Raw genomic sequence first — 27348 nt, forward strand, 5'->3', positions numbered from 1 at the left:
AATGACTGGATCTAAATCCATGCTGTGTGGGGGTAAGAAGCTGGCTGTTGATGAGATAAGGTAAGAGTTGTTGGTGGATACATTTTTCAAGAAGCTTAGAAATAGGGGATAAGATAGCAATAGGGCAGAAGTTTGGAATGTCATTATTATTGCCTCCTTTATGTAGAGGAATAATAAAGGCTTTCTTCCAGGGCTGGGGGACCTGGCTTTCTGAGATAGACCAATTAATTAGTATGCTGATAGGGAGAGCAATGGTGTCTGTGGCAACTTTTTGGAAGTAGGAGGGAATTTCATCAGGGGCATTGGAACCAGGTTTTAGTTTTAGGAGATGTTTGCATAGAAGAAGAAGATTGCACAATCGCTTTGAAAAGTGCATACTCCCCTACCCTGGGAAAGCTGTCCTCTCAAATGCATTTGTTGTCTATAATTGTTATTCAGCAGGAATAGTGTGTTACCTGCTGTAAGACACACTCAGTATTGTAGGTCTCAATGTTATACAGATTTGCTCACTTGTTAGATCAACATTGTGGTCTCAACACTGAGCAAGTTGACATTATAGTACATCAGTATTCTGAAGGGCATCCATATGTATACATATATACAGATATATATATATATATATATATATATATATATATATATATATATATATATATATATATATATGGTTCTACCTCATTTAGACGACACGCTGGAACATTGACATGGAAATCGCGAGCCCCAGAAGATCGACAGTCCAGAAGACCGACGCGATGGGCCCCAGAAGATCGACAGTTCAGAAGACCGACCCGACGGATGAAAGCACCGACGTCGAGGATGCCGACATGGGAAAAGGCTGTGTAAGTATGCGATAGTGATGGACGTTAGGGTGCAAGTAAGGTAAGTGTGGATATTGACGGTCTGTGGGGATAGGGGTGGGTTAAGTGAGTTAGGGTTAGGGAGCGGGTCAGGTAAGTGTGCGGTAGTGATTGTGTTTGGGTTAGGGGTGGGATAAGTGAGTTAGGGTTAGGGAGCGGGTCAGGTAAGTGTGCGGTAGTGATTGTGTTTGGGTTAGGGGTGGGATAAGTGAGTTAGGGTTAGGGAGCGGGTCAGGTAAGTGTGCAGTAGTGACGGACCTTAGGGTTAGGGTTTGGGTTAGGGTTGTAGGTAGTTGTGTATGTGAGGTTTAGTGTGGGTTTGTAGGGATTTTGGTGTGCTTGTGTTGTGTATGTGGTTTTTGGATGGGGAATGTGTTTTGTTTGTTGATTGTTGTGATTGTGGTGTGTGCAGTGTATGAGGTTTCGTGTTTGTGTACCGTCGGTTATTTCGTTGTTGGGCATGTGGGGTTTCGTGTTTTTGTACTGTCGGTTATGTGGTTTCGGTGATTGCGTTGTCGGTGTTTTGGGGTTTGGTTTATATTAGGTAGAACCATATATATATATATATATATATATATATATATATATATATATATATATATATATATACATATAGAGAGAGAGAGACATACAATAGTTTGCTTCATACAAGACATAAATGGAGTCATAATATTTAGTAAGGCAAGTAAGTAGTATTTAGTAATCACCAGCAAGTACTTAACATGAACAGCAGAAATTTAACTAGCTTTACAACCATCCAGTTTTTAAAAGATAGATTTATATTTGGAATAATTTTACCAGAAGAATTGTTCTAGGGCATAAGGCAGATATTATATTCTTGCAAGAAACAGAATGATTAGAGAGAGAAGGATATACAAATTATGGCTTCAAAGATTATATGAGTTTAATAAATTCCTCTTAAGAAAAAGATGAGAGGAAGCAAACTATTATGGCAAAGGTTATTATGCTTAAACATTTATTTTTTTATATATTGAAACCATGGGAACATTTGCCATGCCAACTACTGAGTATTAAAATGGATTTATTATGCCAGAAAGGATATACTTGATAGCAAGACTTGAAGTTAAGTTTGCAAAATATGTAATAATGTAATGGGTGTCTTAATTCTGAGCAGTGATTTTAATTTAATCTTATGTAAGAAAAAATATCCTAGTGATAGAAGAGATCTTAGACTATCAGCTTCTGCTAAGGCTGAAGAACTGAATATCATTAATGAAACTAAAAGATTTAGCTAATTTTGTAGAATAAGATTATTTACTTTTTAATATTCTTTTGGGAGTCAAACATCAGCTGGTAAACTCTATATTTCTTATGATTAGCTTGTTAAACTGATATGGTTCATATTATTCATTGTCCTTTGATCATAACATTCTTAAAAAACTGTCTGTGAATTACAAAATAAGGGTAATAGCAACTAAAAGAATCCATTCATACTTGGTGAGCCTTAAAAATAAAGAGTGATTCAGTAAAGAATTATATAATTATCATAAAGTTAATTACAACAGAGAAGTAAATAAAATTATATTTTGGGACTGTCATAAATCATATTTATTTGGTAGCTTTCATTGTTATTACAGTAGAAAAATAAAGAAATGGAGCAGCAATTCAGTTAAAATACAATTATACATAACTCTGGATAAATTAAAAGTCTAAAATGGAGAGTATATCTTTTTACATGCTATCCATGTTCTGAATAACCACTATAAATTAATTCTAAACCACAAAAGAGCAATAACCTTGGAAAAATGAAACTAGAGTCACATGCATTATATCCAAATGGCCTACATAGATAAGCAAATGGATCTAAAATATTGACAAGAACAAATCAAATAAATTTTATTAAGATATTTTTTTCTCTACCACCTAATATGCATCTTACAACTATGTACAATTTTACAATTTGTGTTGATACGTAAATAATTTATCTGGCTTTCTCTTCCACCTAATGTGCATCCTATAACTATGTATAATTTTATGATTTATCTTTAATTTGATTATATATGTTCAACTACTTTCTGTCTTTTATTATAACTTCTGGAGCTTTTCTCCCTGGGCCTCTACTAAAAGATGGGTTTCTGACCCAGATGGACTTTCCTGATCACCAGATGTCAGTCAATAAATAAATAAATATTAGGAAGTAACAGAAATGTGACTGATACAGAAGATATGATGGTGGCATTTAAAAACATTATGAAAAAATTTAAGATAAGGGAGCTTTATGTGAAAAAGGATTAACATAATTTATGAATATGAGCATAACAAATAAACCTTCAAAAGAGAATATCAACAATATTTTAAACCTTACATGTAATCTAGAATGAAACACATTAAACAATAAAGGCAAATAATGCACCAGGTATGAATGTATTTAAGCCTTTAAGCATATTAGTTTTCCAAAATCAATATTATTAAAGGAAATAATAATTACTTAAATTTTATCCCATATATGTAAAATTGTTTTATCATATATATCAGTTATTTGAAATGCTTTGGTAGATGTTTTAAATCAAAGTAATGCCTAAACCTAACTGATATAGATAAATGTAGAATATTATGTTCAACCAGAAGTAAACAATCATCACTACTTTGGAAAATCTTTACTTAGAAATGAATGCACAGAGACTTCCATAATCCGCCCAGCACCTAGAAAATCTGTAAAAAAATATAATATTCACTGTTGTGCAATTGGTAATAAATTTTCTGTTATTCCAATGTACTAAAAGAATGTTTGACAAATTTCCAATTGTTTGCATAAGCATTGTGGTCAGACAAATTCCAGTTACCTAAACATTTAATATTGCTTAATGCTCCAATTCTTTTCTGTTTTAATAAAGGCCAGTTGCCTCTTCTTTCATATCTCTTAGCAGTTGTCTATACAACAATAACTAAGAAACGAAAAAACGTACTGTAATTTGTGAGTTCTTAAATTTAACCACTGTTTTAAATGATATTGGTACTACTAAGACAAGCATGATTTGCTTTTCCAGTAACTTGGCATAAATTATCTTTCCTACTGTAGAAATATTAAGCTAATACTCAATGAGTATATTAGCTGTTTTAGTAATAGGAGTTAATTTTTATAAGTAGTTTATTTAAAATGTTAAATTTACAGAAATTACATGGTGCACATTATATATACTGTAAATTGTTGAGTTAAGTTTTTGATTGGTTAAAGTATGTAAATTGCCTGATTGTAACTGAGTTATGAGCTCATAGTAAAATTCAATTTTTTTCAATATAACTGTTGGCTGTGTGACTAGATTACAGCTCCTGAAATATGACATACTTTATATGCTTTATTTAATTATAAAACCCTCAGTAAAGCAAAAAAAAAAAAACCTCTCCCAAAATACAGTTTAGCAAATATTATGGTTAATAACTTTAGTCAGAAACCTTAGTGAAGACACCGTATATTGGGAAAGGTACAACTTGATAATGATAACCATTTAAATTAAATATTTAAAAGATTAGAAGAAAGTTACAATAGTAAATAATGAAAGTGTGAGTTTAAGGAGAGTAAGTTAGATTTTTTATTGTTGCATATATTTGCAGCCAAACTAAATTACCAGATCCTTTAAAGGTAGAAGCTTTATTAAACTAGGTCTAGCAGTTTTTTTTTTTTTTTAGAAATATGTTATCATATCTTTAGATGAAGATATAAGACATAAGAAACTGAAATATATAATTTATATATATATATATATATATATATATATATATATATATATATATATATATACACATACACACACACACACACACACACACACACACACACACACACACACACACACACACATACACACACACACACACACACACACACACACACACACACACACACACACACACGTATGTATCTAGCCAGCTATCCTTCCATCAACAACCCCTTTTTCCCATTTTTACACATGGGGGTCAGAGTGTCACTTTAACAGTGACAATCATCAACATCCAAGGATCACACTGCTCGGTGGCTAGCCCTACTTTGGCTGTTCTTATATACTGCACATTCACATGCACACTCACACCTATGGCCAATTTAGTGTCCAGTCTATTTACTGCATATCTTTGGAATGTGAGAGGAAGCCAGAGCACCCAGTGGAAACTCAAATGAACACAGGAAGAACATGCAGACTCCATATTTATATTTATACACAGACATAGATAAGTAGATAGATAGATAGGCAGATAATGCAAATAAATAAAAGGGTATCATAAAGCTAGATAATCAACATGTATTTTATATCTGAATGCACTGATTTATGCCCTGTAGTTATATAAAGATTAATGCAAAAATGGGGAGAATGGCATTATCTGAGCTCTGAGCGTGATGTAACGTCAGGGTTATGAAGCCAGAGGGGGCACAAATTGAATAGAAAGGTAATGATTCTGAAATGGAAGACCAAGCTCCATAGAGCTTCCATAGAAGGAAGTTATGGACTGAGTTGTACCAAGTAAAACAGCTATCATTTATAAGGCATAGGACAACTAAACAGCTATGATAGAAGTAGATGTAGTTGTATGCCATTCACTGCAAACCTTGGACAGACTAGCCAGTTCATCAGGCTTTTTCTGCTTTCTTAGTTATATATGTATAAATGTGTGAAAACTGGAAAGGAAGGAGTTAAAAAGGAGCACATGAGGGAAAGGGGGAACAGGCCTGTCAGCTGATATTGATGTAATTTAGAATAAAATACCAGATATTTTGTTTCACAGAGAGGGTGGGGATGCAGATATATTGTTGGAGTATGGCTCAGAAGAGGGTTAAAGAATGTTTGTAACATAAGGCAATAGGGTCAGATAGTTTTGTCAGAGAGGTAACTGCAAAGGAAGGGAGCTATGGCATTTACACGGACTTGAAATACCGCACATCTTCTATCATCATATTTATATGTCACTGCCTTAGTGCAGCATTTTGTCTGAATATTAAATCTACTCACCTGCATGTTATATAGATGGGTGTTGAATGGAGAGATTTAACTGTGACAATCCATTTTTTTAGCTCACTATATGGAGAACAATGAGAGAAAATAATTACTGAGCTGTAAAATCACAGCTGAAAAATAAAGCACTGCAAACTATCAAATAATTCAGATTCCTACAGCAAAAGGTAAGGACAAGTTCACTACAGAATATGCTTCCAATTTGTTTTTCTTATTGAGTCCAACCTTATAGTTACAAAACCACATGACAAGCATTTGTATAAAATTTGGCAGTTCTATCATTTAATAGTCTTGTTAAATAGCTAATGAAGCATTAAACATTTTAAAATTTGTATTTACTTTAATCATCTCTTTGTTGCCATTATGTATGAAAACTAATAAAATGTCTGTAATAGGTACATAAGAAAAATCACCGATTCATTTTATAATGAAAGCATCAGGTTCAAAACGGGCACGGAAGTTATTATATATTCACTTGATGAATAAAACACTACTAATACTGTCAGCTATTAAAATGGTATGGTGGCCAAGTTTCTGCCTACAGTAAAGCTTACTTTACTTTTCAGATAAAACATTTTGTGTCAATCACATGAGGTTGCTTAGTCACCACATTGGTATAGTCATTAGAGCTCAGTTTTGTTTCCTGATTTTGCTGCAGATGAGTTGCCTGAAGAATACTTTCTAATATGTACTGACTATATGCGGTTATCTTCGGTCTGTATACAGATGCCAGTAGTAATTCCACTGCTTTACCCATTTCTGTCCAAAGTTATACTATTACTATCAATGGTTGTATTACATCATTGCTTTCAACTTTTTTCCCTGCATAGCATGCTACAGTTTCGTCCCACATCCCAAATGCATGCTGTAAGTTAAATGCTGACCTTCCAAACTGCCCATAGGACTTGGTGCCACATGGGAATAAACGTGACCAGCCAGTGTTAGATTGACACCCTGTTTGAGATTAGCTCACAGCCTTGTACTCATTGAGTGCCAGAAGACTGTCAACCCAATGACCCTAAACTAGAACTAACTAAGTTACCAGAGACACAATGAATGACTGAATGAATAAATGAACTTTACAATTTTCTCCAGAATTAATTAATTTTAAAATACACATAGGTACAGATTAACAGTACATTGTAACATAGAAGACTGTGGGGGTATTTGTTTCAATTTTCTGAATGCCTTGCAGACAAAAGAACCATTAATTATCAAAGTAACTTTTCATTTGTGGACTTGGCCTTGAATAGAAAATTGCAAATCTAGAAATATTTTCAAACTGAATAAATAACAGAGACTAAACTGAGAAACAAAATAAATATTTTATTCATTAATATTGAAGGATTTAAAATCTTAAAGATGAATATGTTCTGCATTTGGGGACTGTAGCAAAAATTGTGATGGAATGTTATGCAATTTAAATATTTTTTATATTTTTTTTCAAAAAAGATGTTGATTAAATACAAAGAATAACTTTTTAATGTTACATTTGTAATTCTGAAAAAACAAATCACAAAAATATGATAACATTAAATGAAATTTGTGAGGACATTTGAGTAATGCATGTGGAAATGCAAAACAAAATATGGTACCTGTAAGAAAGAAGGCATTTTTGGTCTGGATATGAAGGGCAAAGGAATATGAGAAAGAGTTGGAAACTATATAAAATGTAAATAAAGGGAATGAATGTTATCAATTAATGAAAAAATAAAAAATGTATTTCGAAAAACATGAGATAGCACAAGGGGAAAAGGTCAAATAAAAATAGACTTTCAAGCACCTCTGTATTAGAAAGCAGGGTTAGTTTGTTAATATATTACAGAAATAGACTTAAGTGGTTTAGTACAGGAAAAGACAGTGGTGAAATGGAAGATGACAAATGAAGCAACTATAGGATAAAGGGTTAGCAAAAAAGAAAAAAATTAGGTGTACTACCGCAAATGCTACCAGTATAAAACAGTGCTAAAGAAAAAAAGAAAATATTGAAATAGTTGCAATATTTAACATGTGACTTACTATTATGCTAAGATATAACATGTTTTATGGGTAGTCCGCAAAAAGCCAAGAAATCCCTGCAACTGGAACAGAAATCCAAGCAAATAACTTTTATGGGTAGAAGAACATGAAATTTGTGAGGATGCAGGAAGGCTTATCCTATATAACAATAGTTCTTTTTCAGCTATTCTGTTGCTTTAGATGAAATTTTCAGTCAGTGTAATTTCATTAGTGGAACAGCTTTAAATGTTCTGTTGATTTGATTTTTAACAATATATTTAATATGTGTACACATATTACTTACCTGGGAAAAAAGTTGTGGTTCAGCATTCAAAGTTTCCTTATTTTCATCTCGGCATTGTAGTCTTCCGTCTTATTGAATTTCGGTGTTTAAAAGTAGATCCATAGATAGATAGATAGATAGATAAATAGATATAGATAGATATATACACACAAAAACTCTCTTTTCGCTTGTTTTTCAGCGTACAAGCTGCTTTGTGTGTAAGACAACTTTCCGTGCAAAATCACATTGCAGCAATGTCAGAAAGTTGCCCTTACCTGCTGTTGTGCGATCTTGGAGTTGGTATATATAATTAGTGGGGAGGGGGCAGAGTGGCTTGCCCCTTGCAAAAAATATTATTTTTGTTTTTTTGTTCTCTTTGATGATTTTAGATTTGCTTGAAAATGATCACTTTTTTGTTAATTCTTTGAAGAGCTGAATATCTGATGATAACTTCATAGGCTCATATGTAAGTTCTAGACTAGTTACATTTTGGACCAATAGGATCATCCCATGTATAATGAAGGTACCCATACATGGGATAAAGCATGCATATAAATTTAAAATTTATAAACATTTATATATGATATAATCACATATTTATATATATATATATATATATATATATATATATATATATATATATATATATATAGAATCACTACTTAATACCGAAACCACACAATCCCAAAGCCCACAATACCGAGACTAAAATCTCTAAACCACACATTACCGACATTTTAAGTGTGAAATTTAAAATCGCGAAAGTACTACATACATACAGCACACACACAAACATATACACAGCCTCCCCCATAACCAAACAAACCACCCTATACTAAAGATAAGCAGGGCGGCTTTGCCCCCTGCACCCCCCCATGTGGGGGCTGTGCCCCCCACACCCCCCGACTTTAATATTCCAACTCCAAGATCGCACAGACATACACACAAGGCAAACTCACACCCACACATTATAGCCCCACACACACACACACACACACACACACACACACACACACTAAAGCCCCTCACAAACACACTTACACACACATACTTACCTGAACCACAACACCAGAAGCACTAACTCAAAATCCCTTACCATCGGGATTTTGAATTTCGCGCTTCTGGTCTTTCGGTAATGTGCGATTTCGGCTACATGGTCTCGAGCTTTTGAAATTCGAGATTTCAAAAGTTCGAGATTTAGTAGTGTTCCTATATATATATATATATATATATATATATATATATATATATATATATATATATATATATATATATATATATGTATATATATAAATATATATATATATATATATATATATATATATATATATATATACATATATATATATATATATATCTGTATATACCATATATATATATATATATATATATATATATAGGTCTAGGACACATGCTCGACTAGCATATGTCCGAATCACAAGACATTGAACACACATACATGAAAGCGCTTAACATTGAAAAGCGCTTCCGTGTATGTGTAGTTCAAAAAAAATATATACGTTTCTGCTACCCGCACTATAGTCCGATCTACGAAACAGGCACACAAACACGGAAGCACTAGTCGATGTTAAGCGCTTTCTTGTATGTGTGTTTGATATTTTGTGATTCGGACATATGCTAGTCGAGCATGTGTCCGGATCCCATATATATATATATATATATATATATATATATATATATATATATATGTATATATATGTATATATCTGTGTGTGTGTGTGTGTGTGTGTGTGTGTGTGTGTGTGTGTGTGTGTGTGTGTGTGTGTGTGTGTGTGTGTGTGTGCATGTGTGTGTGCACATGTATGTGTAAGCAAAAAACCCTCAAATGCACACATGCCCAAATGCACAAAATACCAATGGCATAAATATCAAATGTACCAAATATAACTATACAAAATATAGTAATAGCAAATAACAAAAAAGTATTTCTACATCCCATGGCAGGTAAACTTCCCACAGCCCAAAAACTTAAATCTACTAGCCCATGGCCATGCAAACTGAAAGAAGATGATGTCTGCCTGTGAACTCAAATTACTACCAGCACTAAACTCTGCACCAGCAATGATTTCCACAATTAAACTCCCTCTACTCACAATGATACACAGCTCAGCCAGCAATAAACTCTGCACTAGCAATGATTTCCACAATTAAACTCCCTCTACTCACACTGATACACAGCTCAGCCAGCCCTAAACTCTGCACCAGCAATGATTTCCACAATTAAGCTCTCTCTACTCACACTGATACACAGCTCAGCCAGCAGTAAAGTCTGCACCAGCAATGATTTCCACAATTAAACTCCCTCTACTCACACTGATACACACCTCAGCCAGCACTAAACTCTGCACCAGCAATGATTTCCACAATTAAGCTCTCTCTACTCACACTGATACACAGCTCAGCCAGCACTAAACTCTGCACCGGCAATGATTTCCACAATTAAACTCCCTCTACTCACACTGATACACAGCTCAGCCAGCACTAAACTCTGCACCAGCAATGATTTCCACAATTAAACTCCCTCTACTCACAATGATACACAGCTCAGCCAGCAATAAACTCTGCACCAGCAATGATTTTCACAATTAAGCTCTCTCTACTCACACTGATACACAGCTCAGCCAGCAGTAAAGTCTGCACCAGCAATGATTTCCACAATTAAACTCCCTCTACTCACACTGATACACAGCTCAGCACAATCACAGTAAACAACCTATCAACCAGCCACAATACTGTGAACACACAACTATCTGACTTCAATAAATACAGTTAATGTATGGGATAGGAATATAACACACACAGTACAAACACATCAATATTTTCACTACTCAACATTTCCAACACAAGCATATGGGAAAGCACATCTTTCAATTGTATACATTTTTTGCAGAATGTCCAGATTTTTACCTCACTAAATAATATTAAATAATGACAGACTTTGTGTTTCAGACTTTATATCATTCTGAAAATACATAATAATGCAAAACGTTTTATTCTAGCAACTTTCTAAGTTTATAGGAGCAATATTTAAATTCTGTCCCTGTGTTTGAGCCTTTGTGCCTCCAGTCTTTCTTTGTCCAGATTTCTTGCACTGAGGGGTTGAGAAGTAAAAGGGAAAAAAGTGTGAGACATGCAGAATTAATTTATATGCACCAGTAAAGGTGAAAGATAGTGTGTGCGTGTGTGTGTGTGTGTGTGTGTGTGTGTGTGTGTGTGTGTGTGTGTGTGTGTGTGCGTGTGTATGTGTGTCTGGAGAAGCAATACAATGTAATCAGCAAAAGAACAAGAACGCAGAGTAAATATTAAATGATGTATTAGCCAAGAGAGAGAGAGGATGCTGTACAATGTCTAGAGCTGTGCAGGCCAGTTCTGTAGGAGAGCGGGATTGTAAAGAGCTTCATTCTCCCTTTTATAGACTACCAGATGAAAAATCTAGATCAGCAAAAAGAAACTTAGACAGAAAGTTACAGATAACAAGTAGGCAAAAATTCAACAGTTCTCTCACTTCATAAGAACAGACCATCAACTGGTCCTGGAAACTACAGATTCATTCGTCTCACTAGTCTAATCTGCAAACCGTTGGAGGGACCTCCACCAAGAGACCAGTCACCAGCAGAGTACCTAAGGGCTTAGCTCTGGGCCAGCTCCTGCTAAGGCATCTATTTCTCTGAGGTCAAGGTTAATGTGTTAATGTCAAGGTCATCTGGCTCACCAAGTTTGCAGAGAACTGAAACTTGAGAGCTATTCCCCCATGACTTTGATATCTTGCAAGAGGGTCTAAAACAGATGCATGACTGGTGTCAATGCCATAGATTAAAACTCAATGCCATGAGGTGCATTATAGTGCCCTTTGGGAAAAAGTTCATCCAGTTTAATTACTCCATCGATAAGGCACCCCCATAAGAGCTGACCCAGAAATTAAGTATCCAGGAACATAACATACGCATACAGTAATTTGGCCTTTGACCAACACATAGCCAAAGAAGTAAAAAAATCATTCTGTCTCACAATTTATAAGTAGGAGTAAGGCACCCAGGTCCAAGGAACTTATAGTCCCATTTTACTCAGCCCTTAACAGACCCATCATTGAGTACAATGACCCCTTTGGCATGTATCTGTCCAGTCATATGCAACAGCTGGAATGTCCACTGAGGATCCTCACCAAGAGAATCCAGGGGATTAACATATTGTCCTATACAGACTGCCTTAAAGCCCTTTTTCTACACTTACTCATGACATTCTCATTTGTATTTAAATAAACTTCTTTTAATTTTTCCTTCAGTTCTAATAAAGTCTTTTTGAGGAAATCACTTGACTACACTTGAAGAAGCATGAAAAATAAACACTGAAGTGGAATGGTGCTGTTTTTCAGTGGTGTTTTGTATTTTCATTTTATGTTTTATAGACAAATAAGAAAACTGAGCTCTACTTTAATTACTAATCATTTTAAGTTTTGTCCCTGATTATTGAAGTAACAGGTTCAGAGCTATGTGTACTAGTAAGGGAGTCAAGGTCACACATACAAGGGTGCAGGAAAATGAGTCTGGAACTCTCCTCTGAGGGAAAAACATTGACTGAATCTATAATTACATGGAAACTGGGTGTGTAGTGGATATCAAGATGATACCAAATTAGGTTTCAATGCTAAAATGGAAAATGATGTATTAGATAGTGGAGGGCTAACAAAGTCATCTCCTTTCAGCTTATCCCAGTTAGTGGAACAACGGTCCAGTGAGTGAAAACAGTCAACTACTGATTTTTATTTTTGGAAGTTAGTATTTTATGCATTTTATGCATTATATATATATATATATATATATATATATATATATATATATATATATATATATATATATATATATATATAAAATGTTCTGTTTAAAGGGATTCACTTCAGAATCTCGAAATACTGAAATCCCGAATTTTAGTCTCTCGAGACCATGTAGCCAAAAATCCATAAAGAAAACTCCAGAAGTGCAAAAAAATTTAAAATCGTGACTTCTGTACAAAACATACCACACACACATACACAAATACAAGCAACTACCTGACATACAAGTTGAGCCCCCCACACACCCCCTACTTAAATATACTAACTCCGAGGTTGCACTACACAGATAAACACACAAAAACACCACTACACAAGCTACAGTCCCCTCGCACACACACATCACACTAACAAAACACATGGACGCACACTAAAGCCCCTACCCAAAACCCGTAAAACACAAATACTTACCTACATCTCCAACCATCCACTCACACACCGCAATACCAGAACCACTAATTCAAAATCTCGGATCTTCGGGATTTTGAATTTCGCGCTTCTGGGGTTTTGGTGTTCTGCACTTTCGCCTTTCTGGTCTCGGGCTACTGAAACTCTGGATTTCAGTAGTTCGAGATTCTGACGGGAACCCGTTTAAAGATATTCCAATTAGGCATAGTCCATACGCTGTCTTCATGTTTTTGTGGGTTATACCCGGGTGATCTGTGGGGGCTTCATTTTTCTACCAAACCAAAGACATGATATAGTTAAAGCAGTGATATCTAGGTTCCCTTTAGATGTGAAAGTGTGTGTATATGTGTGGGTGTATGTATGAGTGAATGTGTGCGTGTGTGTGTGCGTGTGTGTGTGTGTGTGTGTGTGTGTGTGTGTGTGTGTGTGTGTGTGTGTGTGTGTGTGTGTGTGTGTGTGTGTGGCACAAACATCCTGTATAGAATGGCATCCTGTCCTGAAGTCAAAATTACCCTTGGTACTCTTCCACATACCCACCCTTATTCATTAAAAAAAGTGAAACTACGTGCTTTTACATGCTAGCTGAATCTAGTCAGCTTTTGCTTCAGTACAATCCTGGCTGCTATGTAAAAAAATTATAAGAATTATGTTTCATTGTTCTGTCAGTTCTAAAAAGATAATAAATTTGTTTTATGAGGTTCTCAAGCCTATTTTGTAATGTGTTAGATGACATCCAATTTACACCTGTTGGCTTGTCTTTCTTTGTACTTCTGAAATATCTGTGGACAGATGCCAGCAGGTACCTGAGTTTAAATGCCTGCTTATAAAATAGTTTCCATAACAATAATAAAACAATTTAAAGATGCATGTATTATGTGATAAAACTGTCACTTTAATCTTTTGATTTTCTATCCAGTACTGGTATTTTGTTTCATTCTGTAAAAACAGACATCAGTGGAATTTAAAGGAACTAAAACAACAACTGCTTGAGGCCTTGACAGGAAGGTGACGTGTGTGTGTGTGGGGGGGGGGGGGTGACTCCTTCACTTAGGACTCAGGTTTATCAAAGGATTGCTACGACTGTAAATTAAGACTAATGAGAATCTCACAGAATTATGGAACTGAACCAAATGATAATGTGGAACAACAGGGAAAACTTACTTCATGGAATACCAACAGCTGAAATAAATTATTAAACAGTAAATTTGTCTGACTGAAGAATTATGAGACAGCACTTACCATTTTCAGGTAATTCAGATGTGCAGCAAGTGTAAAACACGTAGAAAATAGAAGGAATTATCAAGGACAATATGGGAATACTAGAGCAGAAGGAATTCAGGGAAATTATTAATAGATTTTTGAATGACTGTGTAGGCATAAGAATAATAAAAAATTAATGGATAAGGTAGTGGATTTCTTTAAGAAAAAAATCTAAATTAAAACTATATTAAGGAAAGAATACAATAATCATATTCAAAGAATATAAATATTTAATGAGGAGGCATTATCATGAGACTTTACAAAAGAATGTTCAAGAACAAATGTTCTGTCTCAAGAAAGGAAGAGAACACATCCTTTACTTCATGAGGAAAAGAGAAAGCCAAAACAGCATGCGGTACTAAGGTAATGGAGTGCGAGTAACTGTAAAAACATTGCAATATATTGGAAGGTGTGTAGATGAGTCGTAGTAACAGAGATTTCAAGAAGGATAAGATGAGAATAATGTATAACAAGATTAAGAACAAGAAAATTAAAAAAGACTAAGGAAATACCAGCTCTAATAAAGAAAGTGAAGATGGAAAATCTACCTGGGAAAGAATGTATGGGATATGTGTTTTGAAAAACAAGGATAGAGAACAGATGAAGGAAGGACAAAGAAGGTATTTAATAAATGAATATTTGTGGAGAGGATAAAAGTTGTATGAAGGAGATATTGCATTTATTTTATAATGAGAGATGAAACAGATTTGAGGAACTAGAGGCCAAAAACTTTTTTGAAACAGGCTGTGAGTCTTAAAGTAGAATAATATATGACACATTTGTTTTCAAATATGGTGATTAAGTGGTCAAAAAAGCAGGCAGATTTGGAAAACTTAAAGCCACGGGGAAGATGTGGTGAGTAAGAGAGGTAAGAGAAAAGAAGTGTTAATCGGTATTTGACTACAAACACATACAATACCAAGGATCACAGAGTTTTATAGGTATTAAGATACTGAACTGAGGAGGAATACATGAGAGAGAGTTATAAATATGAAGTTTTCTGGAATTAGACATATGGTTAATTGATGTTTAGAAGAATTGTCTGTATGTATCAAAGTGGATAAAACAAGGACTCCATTCAAGTCCTTTTTCATTGCAATTTGCATGAATAAAATAATTAAAAATTTTGACAAGACAGAATATGGGGAAATTGGTGATATATAAAAGATGAAAAATGTCTGAAATACATATGCGTGTGATGTGCTGTTAAGAGCTACAGACAGAAAAAAATAGGGGAATAAAGCTGTAATTGCACCTGACCAACGTTCTGCAGTAGGTTTGAGAATTATTCAGCAATACCATAAAGAGTTTAGGAAGAAAGCATACCTGTCAACTGTCCCTGATTTTCTGGGTCGTCCCTGATTTTGACTCAAATTTTAGCTTTGTCCCTTTTAATCCCTCCTAAAACTAGTGACATTTGAAGGAAAGGTGGTGAATTAAACTTAATGAATAATGACAATAATTAAGAGTTATAAACTTCTTTTACTTCAGAAAATGTGTATTAATGCATATGCTCTGATTCTATCAATGTTTCAAGTTAATAGCACTAATATTTAAAAAGTGTCCCTGATTGTCCCTGATTTTTTCTTGACTTATCCCTGATTCTATTGAAATTTGTCCCCGATTGGTTGAGAGGTCTGGAAGAAAGGAATGAAAGAAGTTAAGAAAGACTATATTAAGGTGTCAGAGCTGAGGCACAGACCTATTAGTACACATGTATACAGGGGCATAACTCTGGTCAAAAAATTATAAACGATAAAAGATGTATTATTATACTTGTATACTCATGCAATGGAATGTAGTGTTTCCAAATGATTTAGAAAAAATAATAATAGTTTTTTTTTTTTTTATGAGTATTATGGGGGACTAGGCCGTATGCAACTAGCAAGGATTCTATATCGAGAAAAAAAGCACTGTAATCTTATGACAATGCAGCTGCTGGTGTGCTTTTTCTTCTTTATTAATTGTATGTCTATGAACAATGTTAAAAGAAGTGAATTATAACGCAACAGGAAAATGGGTAAAAGAGAAATGCAAAGAAATATGGGAAACATAAATGTTACAGGTGACAGAGTAAGAAAACAAGACTGGAATGCAAGTATCCATTAATTGTACAAAACAACTATTAGACAGAAGTGAAAATGTGAGGCTGAGTGGAAAATAAAGATCGAAAAGGTATGATTATATAGTGCAAAGACATTGCATGAGAGACAAAACAGTTTAGGGAATGAAATAAGAAAGGCAATCAATAAAAGGAGATGTAAGGCAAAAAGTAAACCTTTTTTAGATGTTCTCAATTGAAATTGTTCATGCAGAGTCAGATGAAATATAAAATGATAAGTGATATAATAGGAAGCACAGACAGGCTGAACTATGGCAGCTATGGCAGAGAGTGATGCAGAGGAGCTGAACAATATTGAGTCGCAGAGAATTCATTTGCATTGAGTAAATATGTGTAGGAGTAAAAAAGTGTAGGAGATTGCTATATAATAAATTGAATAAAGGAGACATCATTCGTGATTTGGTGAAAAATATTCCGGCATATAGAAATATTTAGTGGAAATGATTATATAATGATTCATTGTTAAGTGGTAGATATTTGTAGGATTTGTTTCTTGTGAATGAACAATTATTTGGGTAAAATGAAAAGATATGCAAATGTTTTTGATATATAATATATAGTATATATAATTTATTATTATGTTCATGTTATTAATTTTTTATGTTAATATGTTATTTTAAATAAGATGCCCCTGCTCTTTACATTAAGTGCAGTAAAGCCTTTTGCATCCACCAAAGCTATGACTGCACAGGCAGATGGGACCTTGGTTTAATATCTCATCCGATGGATGGGACTTCTGAAGTACTCCAAACCCTATGCCCCCTGACACCATACTGCTGTTCAGTAATGGAATCTGAATCCAGTAAGCTGGTCTGAGGATAGAACCTGAGGTCTTTTGCCTCTGGCACTCTTCAAAGAGGTCAGAAGGAAATCAGAATAATAATATACTAATGTCACAGCACATACTAACTGGCCTAAGTGTGTCAATAACAATCAAGCTGGCTGTGGGTCACTTTGTCATATCTATCAGATGAAACCATAGCACTCAACTGCTTACTTCCAGAATCAGGACAAATCCTGAAATAATAAGGGACAATCAGGGTCACTTTTAATAGACTAATACTGTTAACTAAAGAGAAGGTTTCTGAATATGAGAGTGTGAATTAGCATGCATTATCTAAAGTAAAAGAAGTCTGTAATTCTAATTACTGTCATTACTTGTTAAGTATAATACACTATCTTTTCACCCTAAATCACCAGCTTTAGAAGGAATTAGCAGGGACAGAGCTAAATTGTGAGCGAAAATCAGGGATGCCCCTGAAAAATAAGGACAGCTGAGAGGTATAGATAAAGCAGCTTACTAAAACAAGGTAAGTACGATCTGTGCAGATTTTTATTATCACACTTTGTCTCCACAAGTCCTTTATCCTGCATTAAATGGTTTATCATTAATGACACAAACTAGTAAGAACAATAACAGAAAGCACAACTGTAACGGAGGCTGCGCTTACCTTTTAGGGTATTAAAATGCTCACCTTGAAAGACTGGTTCACATATACAATGAAGACACATGACTTTATTCATAAAGCTGTCTAACAGCCCTACAATAATTTTAACCTTCACACTTTTAACAAAAGCTTAAGTAACAGATCAAAAGAAATGCCTAGGGCTGTGTAGTCTTGTAAAGTAATAAGGTATGATAGTCTGTAGGGTAGTGCAGTATAATGGCTGCATACATGATCATAACAAAAGTCCTACATACAGCCATGGTGCAGTGTACCACACTATCCTCAAGATAAAGTCTAAAGTGCTTATAAAGATACCCATCTGAAAGGGTTATCTTAAAAGTCATGCTTTACAGATTCAGCCACCTGTTTAGTTTATGCAACTTCCCTTGGTTGTTTCAGTCAGTAGTCTTTTAAATAAACTGACACATCCATAATAAAGCAGAATCATGCAGTTTCAGAGTGTTCTGAAGTGACGGTAAAGCAATATGTTTACATTTTCTTTTAAGTGGCCTGGCATCAGAACTAAATATTGTTTGGCCCTGCTGTCACTTTATTTTAAAGGAAACCTGGCAACCTGGAGAAGTAGAGAGATGTACAGCACTGAGAAACAGCAGCTGCCAAGTACGGAAGAAGTGTGGCATATGGTCCAAAGGAAAGCAAACAAATATTCAGCACAATATGTTCATTCTAGTGCCTTTGTAAGTTAAATGTTCTGACAAGAAAACTATGCCCTTTTGGAGATATCATATTTATATAACATGGCCAATAACCAAGAGGATTGTGAGAGGTGGTTAGAAATACAGATGATTGCAATCAAGCAGGTATGAAGCAATGTATTATCCAAATAAAAGAACAAGAGAGGAAACATCAACAGTAAGGTGAGAAGGTTGGTAGGTGGGTTCTTTATAGTGACCAAAAAAGAAGCAAATAATGTAAGAAAACAGTGATGGCATCTGCTAGGATGTACAGTGAACCATATAATCAGCACAACAGCACAAAAAAGCCAATATGTTGGCACAGAAGGATCAGTACCACATGTAACACTAGCGACCAATATTCAATTAGGGCACAGCTACCAGGAGTTTGAGGAGGTGAATTTACCTGTCCTCCACTACAGAAAGCTTTTGTGTGCTAGTGGAGCCTGAAAAGACCAATGAGACATAACAATTATGAAGACTTTTTATGTGTAGATATGCTGCTAATGTAGGTAGAGTTAATTGCTGGTCTTGTGGGTAAAGGACAACTGCACCTTAAACAAATCATTTCCTTTTCCAGATGTATTTTCCTCCCTGAAAAATGAACTATGTACTGCCACATATAGAAAAGCAATACTCGGCTGTTTCTTAAGCTCTGTGGTGTTTCTGTACACTAGTCATTATCTTCCTCAGTGTACAATAGGTTGGGTATGGATACATTTTCACAATACTTTCTGCAGCATGCAGTAATAGATGGAGGAGCAGGAAGGCACAGCTAAACAGCAGAAATAAACAATGGCATGGCACTGTATTTATGGATACCAGTCCAAAGCATATCTTTGTATGGCACTGTATTTATGGACACCAGTCCAAGGCACATCTTTTTATGGCACTGTATTTATGGACACCAGTCCAAGGCACATCTTTTTATGGCACTGTATTTATGGACACCAGTCCAAGGCATATCTTTTTATGGCACTGTACTTATGGACACCAGGTCAAGGCACATCTTTTTATGGCACTGTATTTATGGACACCAGTCCAAGGCACATCTTTTTATGACACTGTACTTATGGACACCAGTCCAAGGTACATCTTTTTATGACACTGTACTTATGGACACCAGTCCAAGGCACATCTTTTTATGGCACTGTACTTATGGACACCAGGTCAAGGCACATCTTTTTATGGCACTGTACTTATGGACATCAGGCCAAGGCACATCTTTTTATGGCACTGTACTTATGGACACCAGTCCAAGGCACATCTTTTTATGGCACTATATTTATGGACACCAGTCCAAGGTACATCTTTTTATGGCACTGTATTTATGGACACCATTAAAAGGCACATCTTTTTATGGCACTGTACTTATGGACACCAGTCCAAGGCACATCTTTTTATGGCACTGTACGTATGGACACCAGTCCAAGGCACATCTTTTTATGGCACTGTACTTATGGACACCAGTCCAAGGCACATCTTTTTATGGCACTGTACTTATGGACCCTGTTTGTTTCTTACACTTCATAGCCAGTGTAGCTGATACTAGCCAAAATCTCATAGTACTGAGCAAAAGAGTAATAAAAATGAGTGTGTATAAGACAATACATTTTCAGAATAACTGCAGTGCCCATTGCTTTTCTTTTTCTAATTCTTAACTGGCACATTGGGTGTATACAGACAACAGGAGAAAGAAAATGATAACAGTGGTAGTTAAGTATCAGTCATTCCGAAACAATGCATCTATAAGCTTTATAAATTACATGACAAGCAACCCTATTACAAGGAAATGCAAGAGCTTCAATGAACAATGTATATTGTACATACAGACAAATCCAGTTTTGAAGATCTATGACCAAGCATCAATGGAAACAGTATAGCATTCATTAATAATGAGTAAAAATTCTGCAATAATAAAGTAAAAGGATTTCTTCAGTAAAATCAGAGGGGTGCTTCACCTGTGAACAATCAAAACAGTTTTGCTAGACGAAACACCCATTGCTCACAAATAGCCAATAAAATGCTGACCTATACAATTCTTGGACAGCGCAAAAATGCTTGTTTTGTTGAGGGGGCTGATATGTGTATGTATAATATATATATATATATATATATATATATATATATATATATATATATATATATATATATATCGACAGTAGAAAAAGACAGAAGTTCTCCAAAACAGCACATAGTGGTCTCACATAATATACAATCTTACTGTCTCATACAATCCTACGTATAAGGATAAGGACACTAAGGACACTAGGATTTTTTGCAAGCACTTGAGTCCCAAACAATTGAAGATTATTGTCTCAAAGCCAGGAACTTAAGTGTCTTTTAGCTGGGGCAGGCTGTTGTTCATCTCAACCTTGAACTTGAATATGAGTTACGATTCGCAGCATACCTGAATACATTATTCAGGTTTGACTGAAGTAAGTCCATGAGACGTGAGAAGGAGTGGGAGGGGCTGGGAGTGTACATTAGGCCAAAAGGGAAATGGAGGGATGATTTTATGGTAAGGGAGCAGGAGGGTGGATTGTAGGGTTAGGGCAAGCAAGGAGTTTTAGGCTTAGGGTTCGAGAATGGGATTTTAGTTTTAGTGAACAGGAAGGGAGACTTAGGGCTATGGAGCAAGACGGAAGTCTTTGGGGTTAGAGATAAGGAGGTGTTTTTTTGTTTAACGGAGAGAAAATGGAGTTTTAAGGATTAGAGTTCCAGAATGGGATTTTAGTTTTAGTGAGTATGGGTCAGAAGAGGGTTAAAGAATGTTTGTAACACGAGACAATAGTGCCAGATAGTTTTGTCAGAGAGGTAATTGCAAAGGAAGGGTGCTATGGTATTTCCACAGACTTGAAAGGCCGCGCATCTTCTGTCATCATATTTATATGTCAGTGTCTTAGTGCAGCATTTTGTCCGAATAGTAAAACTACTCACCTGCATATTATGTAGATGGGTGCTGAGTGGAGAATTTAACTTTGACAAACCATTTATGCCTCACTATATGGAGAACAATGAGAGAAAATAATTACTGAGCTGCAAAATCAAGGCTGAAAAATAAAGCACTGCAAACTATCAAGTAATTCAGATTCCTACAGTCAAAAGTAAAGCCATGTTAACTACAGAATACGCTTCCAATGTGTTTTTCTTACTGAGCCCAACGTTATCATTACAAAACCACATGACAAGCATTTCTATAAAACTGTGCAGTTCTATCATTTTAATAGTCTTGTTAAACAGCTAATGAAGCATTAAACATTTTGAAATTTTTATTTACTTTAATCATCTCTTTGTTGCCATTATGTATGAAAACTAATAAAATGTCTGTAATAGGTACATAAGGAAAATCATTTTATAATGAAAGCATCAGGTTCAAAACGGGCACGGAAGTTATTATATATTCACTTGATGAATAACACACTAATAATACTGTCAGCTATTAAAATGGTATGGTGGCCAAGTTTCTACCTACAGTAAAGCTTACTTTACTTTTCAGATAAAACATTTCATGTCAATCACATGAGGTTGCTTAGTCACCACATTGGCATAGTCATTAGAACTCAGTTTGTTTCCTGATTTTGTTGCAGATGAGTTGACTGATGAATACTTTCTAATACGTACTGACTATATGCTGTTATACTCCGTCAATAAAACAATAAGACTTATATAAAACATATAACTTCACAAACTTTCCCTGAGTCTTTTCATTAGTATAAGTTTTAGGCTGACTGCATTATTCAATCCTGGTTTGCAGTCAGCTTGCAACCTAATTATCCACTCATATTCCTTTATTTCTAAAGTGTTATTCATATCACCACCCCTACTATCCATTATTACAATATCTATCATCCTAAACTTAAAATGGTGTTTTTGATCATTTTCTATCAAATGTTTACTTAAAGCATTCGTATTGACAGTCCTCCTAATCTCTGATCTGTGTTCTACTATTCGTTCTCTAAGTCTCCTATTGGTCTTTCCCACATAAAATGATGGATAAGCCACACATGTGGCTAGGTAGACCACCTGAGCTGTGTTACAGGTTGCGGAGCTGTTAAATACAAATTGCCTACCTGTTGTGGGGTATTTAAAAATATTTGTTTCATCATATATAAAATTGCAGCAACTACTATTTAGACATTTTATAGTCCCTATTTTCTTAATATAACACTCTTTCTTTACTTCTTTAAAATCCTTGTAACATACTTTTCTTTTCAAGGATTCAGAATTCATATAAGCAAAGGAGGTTTTCTCACCTATTATATTCTTAATTTCTGGCATAGCCATCAATATTATCCAATGCTTTTCTATTATTTATCTTACATCTTTTGTATTAACATTAAAAGTAGTAACATATCTGACAATATTGTCTTTTTCTTTTATTGGATATATTTTGTGTGCCACATTTGGTCCAAATATAGGTGTATATTTACTCTGTCTTCGCCTAACCACCTCTTCATAAACTTCTTTTAAAATTTCAGCCAAATAGCCATTTTCCATAAACTCTTGCATCATGTTCTTAATCTGCATATCAAACTTTCTTTCTTCAGTATTCAATCTACTCGCTCTAATTAGCTGTGCATTCAGAATACCTTTGAAAGTATGAGGCGCATGCATAATATGCCAACTGACGCATCTATTAACATGCACATCCTTCCTATGGATAGTGGTTTCTATCTTTCCTTCCTTTTTATATAATTCCATATCCAAAAACACCATATTTTCACTTGAAGCTGACATTTTAAGCTCTAAAAAGTTTGTGGTTGAATTCAGATATCCCATATATTCATTTAACTCTTGTATATTACCAGTCCAAACCAAAAAACAATCATCCACAAATCTTTGATAAAAAGAAACCCTGTTATTCAAGTTGTTATATTGACTACAAATGTACTGTTTTTCCCAATCATATAATACTAAATTAGCGTACATGTTTGTTACGGGGTGCCCATCGCTACCCCAGCTAACTGCAAGTAGGGTTCATTATCAAAAATAAAAATATTCTTTGTCAGCACAAGCTCCAATAGAGTGCAGATATTCTCTTTCTGTCTACCTTGTAGCTTTATCTCTGTGTTTGAAAAATTGCTTATGGTTTCCACCCCATAGGCATTAGGTATTACTGTGAACAGAGATGTGATGTCTAATGTTACAAACAAAAAGTCTTCACCTATATGTTCTACATACCATTCATATAGTTTGAACAAAAAATCATTTGTAGCTTTCAGTATACTAGAACCTCTGCAAATATTGACCCAAAAATGTTTGTAGATATTTAGAAATTGGTTCCGTCATCTATCCACCTCCTGAGACTATTGGTCTCAGTGGGGGATTCTCTAAGGATTTATGAATTTTTGGAATCCTATATATCTGAAGGATGCTTGGACAGGGAACCATAAAGTAGTTAAAAGGTTCTGTTTGTAATATCATTAGATAATTGCAGGTCGTATATAGCCATATTAATATCAGACACAAGCTTTTTAACATCACTAAATGTTATCGTCCTGAATGTTGCCATATCTTGTAATAAAGATTAAAATGATTCTGAATACTTAACTTTATCCATTATTACTATTGCACCCCCCCCCCCTTTGTCGGCTTGTTTAACAATCACTTTATCGTCTTTGCTCAAAGTTTCCAAAGCCCTGTGTTCATCAAAGGTTAACTTATACACTTTCTTATTTTTAGGTCTAGAATAAAAATCTCTTAATTCATTCTCTTCCACATTCATAAATGCTGTTAATATAGGGCAAACAACCAGGAAAAAATTACTAAGCCTGTTACACATCAATGTCTCAGCAGTCTCATTCTTAATAATTAATTTCAGACTGACATTTCGAATAAATAATTTTAAATCAGTAATAGCTTTTACAACATCATCTGCAGAGTTAGGTGTATACTTAAGTCCTTTACTCAAAAGCATTAGCTGTGCTTCAGTCAAAGTAGCTCTAGACAAATTCACAGTACCTTTATTTATTGCAGCTACCGATGAGCTGCTTTGCTGTGGAGTACAGGGCTGCTGTTCTTCCTTTTCACTCCTTTTACTGTCTCCTGCATTTGGCATTGTAGCGAATGCCCTCGCAGTGGGGTGCTCTGCTGTATGACCACCTTCTCTGGAAGTTTTAATTGAAAAGGAAAAAAAGGAGTTATACCCTGTTGTGAGGTTTTATTCTCATTCGCAAATAACTGCTGGCCAGTCTGTTGTTCCTTGATTGCTTTTGAAAGAACTTTCGGGTGAACAGTTGCATCTCCAATGGCCTCTTCTGAGCTTATCAATGTAGGTTCACTCCTATTAGGCACGTCGGATGGTTTCAAGGGTGTCAGCGGATTGGAGGTTGCAGATGGCTGTATTTGTATAAATCCATTATGACTGGATGATGGCCATTCTGCTGCTAAGGGGATTTCAGAAGTATCTAGATCACCTAACTAACTTTTTGCCTTTACATTTACATTTTTATTATTGTCAGTCTTCGGCCAAGAAAATATATGGCCATATTTAAAATCATTAACGTCCCACTGCAACTAAGGTTTCTTTTTTGTTTCTAATTTAATATCTATCAGATGTAGTCAGTCCAATACATTCTGAGGTTTGCTGAGTTAGGGAAATATGGCATATTCAGAATCTCCTTCTCAATTTTTATTATATCTTCTTCAAGTTGTTTTTCCACAGGTTCAAAGTAATTATTTAAGAGATGCATATAATCTGCACTCAACTTCAAATTCAATTGTTGCCACTGTCTAAGAAGTTTGGGATACTTGTCGGCATATGAGGGCATTTTAAGTATTCTAAGCCCTTGTGGAACAATACCCAGCTCCAAATAAGCTTGAAAGCTTAACCGCTGCCATTGAAGCTGCTTGTAGTTTGCACCTTCTTTTCCAGAGTGTTCAAAGTTTTTTCATACACTTCTATTACCTGGTCAGTGGTTCCCAAAGAAGCACATGAATTAAAAACTAACTGCAACAGTGGATTAGCTTCTTTTAATAGAAGTCCTTTCACAGAACCATTCAGTACATTATTTCCATTCATTACGCCGGCTGGTAGAAACTCTCTCTTATAAATATTGACGTTTATTGTATTGACTCTAATTCCACAATAAAGCAAAGGCCAATACTATAATAAAAGAATCCAAAATGTCACAAAATGTGCAAAAATATGCCAAGACAAGTGAAGTTTATTGCTGTGAAGCTTTTGGGTTAACCACCCTTCATCAGTGCTGTTACCCACAGTCTGTATACAGATGGCAGTGACAATGTCACTGTTTTACCCATTTATGTCCAAAGTTATACTATGACTATAAATGGTTGTATTACATCATTGCTTTGAACTTTTTTTCCCTGAATAGCATGCTACAATTTCCTCCCATATATCAAATGTATGCTGTAGATTAAATGCTGAACTTCCAAACTGTCCATAGGAGTTGGTACCACATGCAAGTGAATGTGATCGTCCAGTGTTGGATTGACACCTTGTTTGGGAATAGGTCACAGCCTTGTAGTCATTGAGTGCCAGAAGACTGTCAACCAAATGACCCTGAACTACAGTTAACTAAGTTATCAGAGAAAGAATGAATGATTGAATGAATAAATGAACTTTACAATTTTCTCCAGAATTAATTAATCTTATAATACACATAGATACAGATTAAGAGTACATTGTAACATAAAAGACTGTGGGGGGATTTGTTTCAATTTTCTGAATGCCTTGCAGAGAAAAGAACCATTAATTATTGAAGTGGACTTGGCCTTGAATAGAAAATTGCAAATGCAGAAATATTTTCAAACTGAATAAATAACAGAGACTAAACTAAGAGACAAAATGAACATTTTATGTGTTAATATACTAAAGGATTTAAAAACTTAAAGATGAATATGTACTGCAGATGGGGAATGTGACAAAATTGTGATGGAATGTTATGCAATTTAAATTTGTAATTCTGAAGAAAATATCACGAAAATATGACAAAATTTAATGAAATGTGTGTGGAGATGTGAGCAATTCACTTGGAAATGCAGACCAAAATATGGTACCTGTAAGAAAGAAGGCCTTTTTGGTCTGAATATGAAGGGAAAAAAATATGAGAAAGAGTTGGAAACTATATAAAATGTAAATAAAGAGAATGAATGGAATGAAGTAATGAAAAAAAAGAATTTAGAAATACATGAGATAGCACAAGGGGAAGGGGTCGAATGAAAGTAGACGTTCAAGTACCTTCTGATTTAGAAATCAGGTTTAGTCTGTTAATATATTACATAAATAGACTTAAGTGGTTTAGTACAGAGAAAGACAGTAGTGAGATGGAAGATGAAACACGAAACAACTATAGAAAAAAAACGGTTATCAAAAAATGAAAAATAGATGAGGTGTACTACTGCAAATGCTACCAGTATAAAACAGTGCCAAAGAAAAAAGAAAATATTGAAATAGTTGAAATATTTAAAATGTGACTTACTGTTATGCTACGATATA

The 27348-nt window shown here is 34.9% G+C and overlaps 1 long non-coding RNA gene across 1 annotated transcript in view; it reads right to left on the reverse strand.

Annotated features, from left to right (window-relative positions):
• LOC122788122 overlaps window positions 1-27348 on the reverse strand; it is a 75266-nt gene that overhangs the window by 11216 nt on the left and 36702 nt on the right. The window contains exon 2 of the long non-coding RNA XR_006362613.1: window positions 5819-5884. This is a non-coding gene — a long non-coding RNA (uncharacterized LOC122788122). The remainder of the gene's footprint in view (window positions 1-5818; window positions 5885-27348) is intronic.

Source organism: Protopterus annectens, chromosome 13.part0 (assembly GCF_019279795.1).
Source record: "Protopterus annectens isolate FY-2018-M chromosome 13.part0, PAN1.0, whole genome shotgun sequence".
Lineage (NCBI taxonomy): Eukaryota > Metazoa > Chordata > Ceratodontiformes > Protopteridae > Protopterus > Protopterus annectens.